The sequence below is a fragment of the Molossus molossus genome, unplaced genomic scaffold, assembly GCF_014108415.1.
Source record: "Molossus molossus isolate mMolMol1 unplaced genomic scaffold, mMolMol1.p scaffold_m16_p_11, whole genome shotgun sequence".
Taxonomy (NCBI): Eukaryota; Metazoa; Chordata; class Mammalia; order Chiroptera; family Molossidae; genus Molossus; species Molossus molossus.
The window spans coordinates 82497441-82509611 of NW_023425346.1; positions in this window are offsets into that span (position 1 = coordinate 82497441).

Below are 12171 nucleotides of genomic sequence, written 5' to 3' on the forward strand. Positions count from 1 at the left end.
AAACATCGATGAGAGAGAGCATCGATTGGTCATTTCCTGCATGTCCCCCACTGGGGATCGGGCCCACAACCTGGGCATGTGCCCTGACCAGGAATCGAACTGGTGACCTCTCGGTGCATGGGTCAGCACTCAGCCACTGAGTCAAGCCAGCTGGGCTGGATCATTTTTTAATTGAGCTGTTTGTTTCTTTTAGTGCTGAGTTATAAGAGTTCTTTGTAAAGTTAGATTTAAGTTTTTATCAGATATGTGTTTTACAAATATTTTCTTCAAGTCTTCTTCTCTAACATTGTCTTTCATAGAGCAGACATTTTTAATTTTAATGAAGTCCAACTTATCAATTTTTTCTTTCATGCATCATACTTTTGGTGTTATATCTAAAAGGGTGTTTAAATATCTGGGAAACAAGCCCTGGCCGGTTTGGCTCAGTGAGCTTTAGCCCAAGGACCAAAGAGTCTTGGGTTTGATTCCAATTAAGGGCACATACCTCGATTGCGGTTCGGTCCAGTCCCTGGCCCTGGTCGAGGTTCTGTGGGAGGCAACCGGTTGATGTGTCTCTGTCACATCGATGTTTCTCTCTCTCTTCATCCCATTCTATCTGAAGATAAATGGAAAAATATCCTCAGGTGAGGATTTAAATAAATAAATAAATATCTGGGAAACAAGACTTGAAGAGATCACTGGACTCCAGAAAGAAGCTTGAAGAATCTTGGGGAGATGTCCTGAGTGGTACTTTTAGCATTTGAAGGTGACTGTTGGCTCCGTGTCAGCCCAAACTATAGGCACCAAATATCCATAAACCTGCCTGCCTCTCATCAGGGCACTTGTCCTGACCATGTCGTTGCTCACATCTTCCAGCATGGACTCCGCCAGTTTGACCTCAGTGAGAAGGAAAGATTTAGATGTAGTGTTTGGGTATATCACTGCTTCTTAATCCTTGATGACTTAGTAAATAAGTGACTTTCCTAAGGCTAGCAAGGTATTCAGTCTTTCTAACACAGAAGCAGAAATAAACAACTTTGGTTTATTTTTTAATGATGATAAGTTATACACATATTTTAAAAGTTCTTTGACTAACATAAGAAATTTAAAATTGGCAATGACATTTGTAAGGAAGAATAATAGAAAAAACAAGTTATAACTGTGGACATGTAGATGATTGCAATTTCTCAGGTATAGACCCAGTTTGTTCACATCAAGCAACATTGGTGGTTTTCACTTACTGGATTTACCTTGTTGACCTCTTACTGCCATGGCCGGGTTGTTTGTAACTAGATCACAGAATGTCTGACAGCCCATCTTGTACTAATGTGGTTTTTGTGTGTGTGTGTGTGTGTGTGTGTGTTTTTTTATTTACCTCAATGTGGGCTCCTTTAAGGCAGGACTCAATGGTTTTCACTACCCAGCCCAGAGTCTTCTATGTAGCAAACCTCGATCAGTGCAGCTGAGTTCATTTGCTAAGTCTTTATCCAATAATACTGAGTGCTCAAGAGAACTATGTTTCTGAGGAGCCACATTTATGAAAAGAATATAGGGAAATGAAGAAGGTTCAGGGAAACTATCCCAAATTCCCAAAATGCTGAAATATAGGACAAAGGGGGAAAAGAGAAAGAGCATATTAATGATGTTCAAGTATACGAAGGAGTTACATTGAGCAGGATTTCATGTTCTCAAAGATTAAGAGAATAAGGAAATGTAGGTAAAATAAAGATTCAGGACGCATGCAAGGAAGAATTTTTTTGACTTTAGGAATGTTGGTAGAGGTAAGCAGAAGATGGGGACCAAAAACTGGTTTTCTCTTAAAGGATGCGAAGCTAGGTTGATTAATAAAGCCCCGCCAAAGAAAACACCCAGATGCTGAAGACAGGGCAGCCACACGGTGACCAGTTTTCCGTCCACGTGCCCTTGGGTCAAATTGATGTGCAATGAGCAAGTCATTGATTGCAGGAGAAACTCAAATTGGTGCCTCTTCCTTCGTTGTCAGTTGGGTGCAAGAGAATGAATGGTAGGAGCAATAGCAGTGAAAATGTCAAAATACTGCCTAACCTCTCTGCTGGAAATCAAAGGCAAGGGCAATACGCTTTTTTTGCGGGGGTCTCTTGAAAATTTGCAACACCTTAGAATAATAGCTCATTTATGAAGTCCTTGAGATATGGGAAGGGATGTATCAGACCCAAGGAGGTCAGGAGGAGCCAGTGAGGTGCCAGTTCCCAGGTGAGGAACTAGCAGTTCTGTGAGGTCACCTACATGACTAGCAAGTCTCTCAGCCAGTGAGTTGGAGACCCAGACACGGGCCCAAGATTTCTATCCAGGTCCAGAGCTCTCAGCCCCACGATCTTGCCCAATGACCTTTGGACTTGGGACCTGCCTAAACCAATCCTAGGTCAACACCACTGCCTCGTGGCTGCTCCAGAGGGCTTTCTCTGACTGGCTTGGATGCCCGTTCCGAGATCTGGGCCCATCTGGCCAGGAGGACCTCGGCAGCTGCACTCAACCTTGGCAGCACATTAAAATCACCTGGGAAGCTTTTAAAAAATGTTGCCGCCAGGGTCCCGCCCCTAAAGATTTTGCTTTAATTGATTTTCAGTGCAACTTCAGCATAGACATTTGTGTTTAACTTTTTATTGAAGTATATTATGCATGTAGAAACGTGCTCATGCTGCAGGTATATATCGCAGTGAATTTTTACCAACTGAAGGTACCCGTGTAACCACCCACCTCAAGAATCAGAAAGTCACAAGCACCCCAGGGCATGCATCAGGCTCCCATCTAGTCCCCCACCCCCCACCTCACCCACCAGCCGACCACTATCCAGACTTCTGTAGCATAGATAGTTTGGACAAATGATTCTAATGTGTAGCAACCATTGACAACAGTTGTCTTACTGGTTGACGGTATGATCAACTAAACCAAATGCATAGATACAGGTAAACCAATGTGAAAGCAAAGAAGAAGAAACCCAAGTTATACTTTTACATTAGCTAGTCAACACAGATTTTTTTCTTTTAAAAAAGGTGTTGTTGTTTTTTAAAATGAGATCTTTCATTTATTTATTTATTTATTTATTTATTTATTTATTTATTTATTTATTTATTTTTAATCCTCACCCAAGGATATTTTTTCCATTTTTTTGTACAGATAGAGTGGGAGGGAGAGAGAGGAAGGGAGAGAGAGAGAGAAACATCGACGTGAAGGGACACATCGAGTGGCTGCCACCCGCACGACCAACCAAGGCCGGGGACAAACTGCAACCGAAGTACGTGCCCTTAGCGGGAACCGAACCCGGGTCTCTCCGGACCGCAGGCCGACTCTCTAACCGCTGAGCCAAACTGGCCAGGGCCTTTCATTTATAAACAACTTTTCTCAGCATTCACCTTTTAATAAAAGAAAACCCGCCATCCTCAGAATTGCCAAAGTCACATTTGCAGATAACAATAAATAAAAGTATGTAGTGCTTTCTACTACCGAGTCCCTTTCTAAATGCTTCACTCATTATCTCATTCGATGCTCACAACACCCAGTGATAACAGGTTCCCTTATTTCTCCATTTTACAGATGAGGAAACCTCAGTGTAAAGAGGAACTTGCCCAGGGGCACACAGTTTATACCTGGCAAAACTTGACTTGCAGAGAGAGATTCTTCTTGCTGTTTTTCCATTGTGCTCTGTATTTTAAATATCTATGCCAGCCCGGCCTGTGTGGCTGACTGTTTGAGCGTCGGTCCATGCACCAAGAGGTCACTGGTTTGATCCCTGGTCGGGGCACATGCCTAGGTTGTGGGCCCGATCCCCAGTGGGGTGTGCAGGAGGCAGCCAGTTGATGTTCTCTCTCATCGATGCTTCTATCTGTCTCTCCCATTCCCTTCCTCTCTCTCTCAAATCAATAAAGAAAAATAAAAAAATATCTATGCCAGCTGACCTCTGCTACTAAATACCTGGACAAAGATGGATGCCACACTGATTTCCTTCCTTCCACAGCGGAATGAGCTGGGAAGTTATAGAGAAGAATCACAGAATTACCTCTGTGTGCTGGATGGACCTTGATGATCATGTAGTTTTACTTCCTTCCTTCCTTCTTTTTTTTTTTTTTTTTTTATCCTCACCCGAGGACATTTTTCCATTTTTTGTTCAGATAGAGTGGGAGGGAGAGAGAGAAACATCTACGTGAAAGGGACACATCGAGTGGCTTTCTCTCGCACGACCAACCAGGGTCGGGACAAACTGCAACCGAGGTACATGCTCTTAGCGGGAACTGAACCTGGGTCTCTCTGGACTGCAGGCCAACACTCTAACCTCTGAGCCAAACCAGCCAGGGCTACTTCCTTCTTTTATAGATGAGAAAATAGACCAAGAAAGAAGATTTTGGATGCCTTGCCTAGCTGAATGAAGCAAATGAGAGAATGTCCAAATCCCAAGGGAGGAAAGACTAGGTACTTTCTTTACTGGGCAGGATGGGGCTTTGACCTATGACCTCCAAACCTCAGATGTACAAGTTTATAGCCTTTGTTAGTACAACTTGTGGCCAGTGATGTTACTATTATTATTTAATTTAACCTCCATAACATATTAACATGTGTCTATTGTCATTCATATAATTTTAAAAGTCTCTTCAAATACAGTGAGCTTCTAATCTAAACCAGACAGAGAAATGATGGTCACGAAGTTATCTGAGTTGGAAACTGGATCCTTTCAGGTTTCCCCGAGTTGGTTCAGTTGTTTGAATTTCATGTCAAATGTGATCAGCCTCCTAGCATATTTATTCTGGCAACAGAAGGGGTAGAGTGTGAGAGAAGTCTCTTGGAGAAGTGTTCATTGAAAATTTAGTGTTACATGTGTAAGTCTTCTTGAGCACTTTCAGAGAGCAAAACCAATGTCAGAAAATGTGAGGCGTGTTGCTTTGCCCTTGTTCTCCCCTACAATTATTTTGGAGTTTCTCGGTATTGTTCATTTCTCCCCGTTTTTCGATCTCTCCCCTCCTCTCCCCACGCCTGGTGTCTGTCTGCTTTTCCGGGTCCCCGCGTCCTTGCACCTCCTTCATTCCGTTTCCCTGGCCTTTTGCTGTGAAACTCCCTTTGAGCCAGAGTGTTGGGTCTGTTGCTCTCTAATTTTTTTTTTCCAGAGCAATTTTCCCAATATAAATTACACCCTATATTACTTTTCTCTCCCGAGAGCAGTGAATCACATTCTGAGAAGCTGTTAGGGTGGGGGCAGCTGGATCCAGAGCCAGGAGGCTTGAGCCAGTGCCGGCTTGTCACCCTCGTCTCTGTTTACCCTGCAGCAGCAGCCAAAGTGCAGCCTTGTGCTGAGGTCACCAGCACAGGGAGGGCCGTGAGTGCCCGTCTCACTTCACCATGGCTCTGGGCACCTGTGCTGTACGGCACTGGCCTGTGTTTGGAGGCAAGAAAAAAAGTAGCTCAATCTAAGATGCTTGATATTTGCACACTGGGTCGATTGCATAAGTGCTCCAGGCCTCCATCCCTCTGCATCCCTGCCCTCTGCCAGGTGGCTTTGCAGTTCTTTCTGTCAAGGTGATCCACTGATTCCGACTGGGGCGTCTGCTTTGGATGTTAGTAGACGTGATACAAGCAGAGGCTTGGATGTGTGCTGGCATCACTGGACTTCTCTCGCATCTTTACGACTTTCATGAGACGAGCACGCCTGGGCTGGCCCACGGTCCCAGGATGGGAATAAGAGTTATGTGAGGCAGAGCTGCCCCGAGGAAGCTGCCGCAGCCTGGCCCAGCCTAAGACAGAACCATCCCGCTGACCCGGAGATGCATGAACAGACCCAGCCAAGATCGGCAGGTCTGCCCAGCCTATCTTCACATGAACCTCAGGTGCAGGAGCTGGAGTAGAAAGTGATTGTCATGTTAAGCTCTGAATTTTGAGGTGGTTTGCTCTCGTTGAGGTCATGCTCTCTGAGACTATGATGTGACGATATGTGCAACTAGAAACTTTGCAAATGTCACTTTGCAAATGTCAAACTGTGGGGAGTGAGCATAAGGAAATGGACAGTTGAGCAAGCTCTAGACCTGGAACCTGAAGACTTGAGTTCAAATCCACTCATGCCCCCAATTACTCTATAAACTCGAGCAGATCATTTAAAATCTCTGGGTCTTACCATAAATTACAGAGCTGGCTAGCAAACTCAAAACCATGAGAGCTTGAGAGGATGCTGGAAAATTAATATGGGTCCTAGAACTTTCCTGGTACAGAGTTCAGAAAGAGATGGGGAAGGTGGGAGAGAGGTCAGAGGATATTTTATTTGGGTATACATGAAGTGTGATACCCATAAAAGGAATAGATGCTTGGAATGGGGAATTGGATGATTTTGAAGAATATGTTTGATCAAAGGCTGAGGGATAGACGTGGAGGCCAGACATAAAGTCCCATTTCTTCAGAGACCTGAAAGTGTGGGATACATGAATGACTAAGGGAGGATAAAACTTTGAAAATGACTTACAGAAGGCACCTTCCTGACAGCTCTTCACTTGGAGTAAAGCAAAGCTGGAGACAATTATGAAGTCTTTGGTCAGATGGAGAGATAATAGTCTGAACTGGCAGTTCAATACACCTGTCTGGCTCTCTATTGGCTACTTTTGACTCTTCTTGGTTTTGTATTACCTGGCCTTGGACAACTCCTCTATCCTGTGCACAAGTGGGTGGAATGTGGCTCATCTCTTCATTATGTATCCGTTACATGCTGCATTCCTAGAATTATCTGGACACTGGGGGTGAAACAGTATTCAGACCTGGTTCTTGAGCTGGCTACTAACTCAGGTAGACGGATTTTCGATACACTGTCATTCATGTCAAAACATATACTACTAGGTTGTTTTTCAGAGGGGAAACTTATAGCTCAGGGGGGTTAAGTGGGTTGTCCAAAGTCACACAACTTATAAGATAAGGAGAAAAAAACTCTACCTTTTGACCCTAAAATCTGTCTTGTTTCTACTGAACTATGCTATATCCTCTCGCTAGCTGTTCGTTTTTATTTACAAAAATTGTTATTTTTATACTTTTTTGGGGAGTACATTCCTGTACATAAAGTAGAGTTAGGTGCTTGAGTTTCTGTTGTTCCCTGGAGAAGCTATGTGATTTATAAGTCAAAGGATTAAGTCCTCAGATTTTAGGACTTTGGAAGTAGGTTTCTCTATTGAATAGGGACTGAGCTTAAATGTACAAAAATAAGGGAATGTCTTTATCAAGTATGTTTCTTCTGCTCAATGGAATATTTTGAAAACATTGAATATAATGACTATTAAACTTCACAGGTGAGATTGTAAATTGTTATAGCTCCTTAGGGATGACAATTTGAAAATATATTTCAAAACTACAAATGAGTATGCCTTTTGTTTTAACAATTTTAGCATGAGGAACTTATCCTACAGAAATACTCACAGACCTACAAAATTATTCAGAGCAGCGTTTTTTCCCTGGCAGGATATTGGAAATAACCTAAATGACCATCAGTAGGGAACAATTGAATAAATTATGGTACCTCCTTAGTATGGAATAGCATGCAACTATGAAGAAGGAAGAGGAAAGAAAGAAGAAGAGGAAGAGGAGGAGGAAGGAAGGAGGGGGAGGGGGAGGGGAGGAGGAGGAAGGGCAGAGAAGGCCGCTCTTTATGCCTTCACATAGAGCATTTCCAAGATGTCCTGCTAAACGAAGATGGTGATAGTGCCCATGGGAGAAAGGCAGATGGAGTCTCTGGGAATCCAGAAAGACAACACTATGACTACTGGGTCAGATGCAGTAAGTTCCCCCTTAATCTGTGCCACCACTTATTGACTATGTATTATATGGAATGAACGTTTTACGGAATGTATAAAATGACATGAGAGAACATCCCTTTCACCTACTACAGTCTAGCTGAGGTTGTACATAATCTTTATATATAAAGATAACAATGAAAACCATCACATGATCAGAGGATGAATGTTGGGATGAGGACAAGGTTTGAGCTTGAGGGAATCAGAAGTCTTCGGAAAAATTTCCCTTGAGTTAGGGAAAGATTTAGGTGGAACAAAAAGATTGTGGGGGCCAGGCAGGGACTTTCTTAGCAGAGGCTGAGTTTAGAATGAGCGAGGTGAGCTGGGGCAATAGGACCACTTTGGCTGGAGACGGGGAGATGAGCTTACACAGCAGCTCAGTGATAAGAGCAGAGTGGCAGGCTGGAGGAGGACCTGGGACGCCAAGATAAAGATCTAGAATTTTGTCCAGGTATTTGAACCAGGGGCAACATGCACAAAACAACGATTTGGGGAGTGTCACCTGGCCACCCTATGCCAAGCGGTTAGTAGCAGAGGAGGCCCGAGGTTAGGAGACTCCTGGACACCTCCACAGGAGTCCAGGGACGAGGTGAAGAGGCCCATGCCAGGCCGGTGGCTGGAAAAGTGGAAAAGGAGACAGACACTAAGGCTCTGTTCCTCAGCCTACCCTGCCTGGACATGACTTCACATTCTCTGGACAAGTCATAATTATCTTGGGCTTTATTATCTTGGGTTTTACAGGTGTATAACATTGCTGTTGTGCAAGTACATGAGGGCCAAAGACAGCCTCATCCAGTTGTGTCTCTGGCTGTTTGTCTGCAGACTGTTACAGACTGAAAACCGGTGGAAACCTGCTCCCAGCCCAAGCGGAGCCTCAGCCAGCCTGCTGCTGTGCCCACGGGGAAATCGCAAGCACGGATCCGCTTCCTGACAGCAGAGGCTGAAGGGTAAACGTGGTTCTTCAAAGTTATTTTTCTAGTATTGATCACAACTTCAATGGATGTTTTCATTTTTAAAAGGGGGTTACTAAAATAATGACAGGCGGGTTATTTGAAACTCATTGTAAAATTCAGCCGATTGGGAGTGCTATCATGTAAAGAGGTCTATGCTCCAGTGTTAAGTGGGAAAAGCAGGTCTCCTGACAATAGCATCACGTGCGGCTTCTGCTAAAAGCATTACATATGCTTTAGGTATGAAGTGGGGGGAGGCCACTCTCCAGCTGGGGCACAGGGGATGGGGGGAAGGAGGGTGCAGAATGAGAATGTCACTTTTTGCTTCTGAATTGTTGTAGGATTTTATGAGCAGGTTAATGCTTATAATGAAGACGTTCTGGAAGGCATTTAGCATGTTCCGGGAAAGAACATCTCCATGCACCTTCCTCAGGCCTGTTATAGGAAAATCAGGGGGAAATGCTGGTTAGGGAAACAGAGGCAGGGAGGCGAGAGTAAAGGTCTTCCTTGTTTCCACAAACTGCTTCCCCAGGCTAACTCCCCAGCAGAGTCTAGCATGGTGAAGAGCTTGGACTTGTCTCACTGGGCAAGTGACTTGTGTCTCTAGGCTCTTCCTCAACTGTACCGTGAGGGTGCTGCGGTACATGAAAGAAGGCATAGAAGGTTCGACCTCGCAGGTGGTGGCCAACACCTGGCAGGCCTGCAGGGACCGCTGGCCATTATCATCGTCTACCTGACGTTTCCAAACACCTGCCAATGACCTTGTCCTTGACCCTTTAATTATTTACTGGCTTGACCCCCTATTAGAATGTGCAATCCTTAAAAGCAGGTTTGTAAGTTCTTCTTGTTTTTCTTTGCTGACAAAAATAATACATTCTTACCCCCAAAAAAGGAAAGTCAAAAAATCTGCCTTCCTCTCAACCCCTAAAGATAATCTCTGTAGACTGTGGTTTCTATAGAGTCGGAGCGGGGGCCGCGCTGAGGCCCCTTTTTGTCAAGGTCAGGACAGTAAATATTTTTGGCTCCGCAGCGACACGGTGTCTGTCGCAGCTACTCAGCTTTGTCCGGATAGCAGGGAAGTAGCCACACACAATACCCCCACAAGCGGTGTGGCTGTGGTCCAACAACACTGTATGTACAAAGTCAGGCTTCAACCCATTTTGGCTGGCTCCTGCTCTAGAACAGTACTTACTGTTTAATAGAAATATAATGTGAACCACATATGTAATTTTATATTTTCTTGTAGCCATACTAAAAAGAAAATGTTGTTTAAAAAAGTGAAATCAATTTCAATTTCAATTATTTAACCCAAAATATTATTTCGATATGGAATCAAAAGAAATAATTATTGAAACATTTTACATTCTTGTTTTTGTACTGAGTCTTTGAAAGTTGCTGTGAATTCTGTACTTAAAGAACATCCCAACTTGGATTAGCCACACTCAGGTGTTCCGTAGCCACACGTGGCCAGGGGCTGTCATCTCGGACAGCTTATCTGTAGAAGCTAGCCAGCCTTTGTATGCACACAACTACATGAAATTTTAAAAACAAAAGTAATATAATATGCATGCTTTTTTCCCCCCACTGCATAATCTTTCTTGGAGATCTTGCCTTATCTCCCCTTAAAACTCAACCATGTTCTGGACAGTTTTAGCATTTCACTGTTTAGATTTATCATAATCTATTTTATCAGTTTCCTATTGGTGGGCATTTGTATTGTTCCTAATTTTGAATTGTTCTTTAAAATAGTTCAGGGATTGTCCTTCTACACATGAGTCTTGGCACCTGTGGGAGTATATATTTAGAATAAATTCTTGGGAGTTGAATTGCTGATTCAAGGCTGTGATGACATTTAACTTGTTAATAACTATGGCCAAGCTGGAGCGCTGCAATTCTATCTTGTTTTTTGTATCTCCAATATGTTTGCTCTCAGTGGATAATTGTTAAATGAATGGGTAGATAAAAATCTCCTACCACTGAGAGAGAGAGGGAGGGAGAGAGAAATAATATGGAATAAAGTGGGGACAGTGAAAGCTGTTTGTTTAATATTCCATTAAGTTCCTCTGAGCTCAGCCCAGCTCCGTTTCCTACCCTTCTCAGGAGGCCTCCAGGCCTTGGGTCTCGGGCTGTGGCATGTGTGTTGCACCGGGAAATTGTTCTCCGTGTTTGAAGGCCCAGACTCCCCTGTGATAGGCAGGACAGCTTCTAGTTAAGGGTGGGGGTAGGGGTCAGAGGTGGTTAAAGATGCTGCCTCCTCCCAGGGGCCCTGGGGAAACCCTTGCTCCTCTGGGATCAGATAAGCTCTGGGGTTCTGGAGTCCTATCTGTGGGGTGTCTCTGATATGAAATTTGCTGCCCTTTGGGAATGAGAGGGCATCCTCCCCTAGGCCCCACAGCCTGTCAGCACCGTGGCAAAGAACTTTCCACTCTCCAGTGGCCAAGCACATGGATAAAACAATCTGACTATAAAACCCTGAATTTATCTTGAGATCTTCCTTGTCCCCCTACCTGCTGAGAAGGATCCCCTGGCCTGTCTCTCAAACCAGCTGCTCGGGCCACAGTCACAGCCCTGCCTGACACCCCCCCCCCCCCCCCCCCGCCTCCACACTCATTCTTCTCCAGCTCATCTAACCCTCCTGCCAACTCAACCCTAACAGCTGGCTCTTCTGTAGCCCTCTGGAAGGCGGACCTGGCTTCTTCATCCCCCAGAAGCTGCCGTAGGGTCTGGCATATACATGTTAGTTGAGTAATAGGCCAGAGTAATCACCAGACTTTTTAGTTTGCCTTCTAAACTGCTATGTGGAATAACTCACTGGTCAAGCACTGATCGAGTGACCATCATGTGCCAAGCACTGTGTCAGGTAAACCAGACAGACAGGGTCTCTGAGTTCATGGAACTCATGATCTCAGATCCTTTTCTGACAATATCTACACTTTACGGCTCCCCACACACCCATGGATCATTCTGTACTTTTGTTCACTCAAATATTTATTCGGGCACCATCTATGTGCTAGCATTAGCTAAACACATACTCTCTAATGTAGTCCTCACAAGGGTCCTCTAACGAAGGTAACACTGGCCCCGTTTTACACATGGGAAGAAGGATTAAGTAACTCACCAAATCCACATCTGCCCAGGAGTGCGGGGCCAGGGTTCCAGCTGCAGTTCCTTGAATTGCTTTTCTCTATATCCCTGAACCTTAGTCCTGAGCACCTGTCTGTGGAACTTCTAAATATCTCACTGCTTTACGTGTGTTTCTGAGTGGGAGCTCCCTGCAGTGCCCAGAGGTGGCTTGTCCAAGCTACTGTGGCTCGTGGTGGGCCAGGACTAGAATCTAAAGAACCTAGGCTTACTGTCCAGGTTACATAGGTTTTTATATTTTGAAATAAAATAACAGTCTGCGGTGTTATTGCTCCTTAGGTGCTGTAATCCGAGGGGATTCTGCAGCGTCG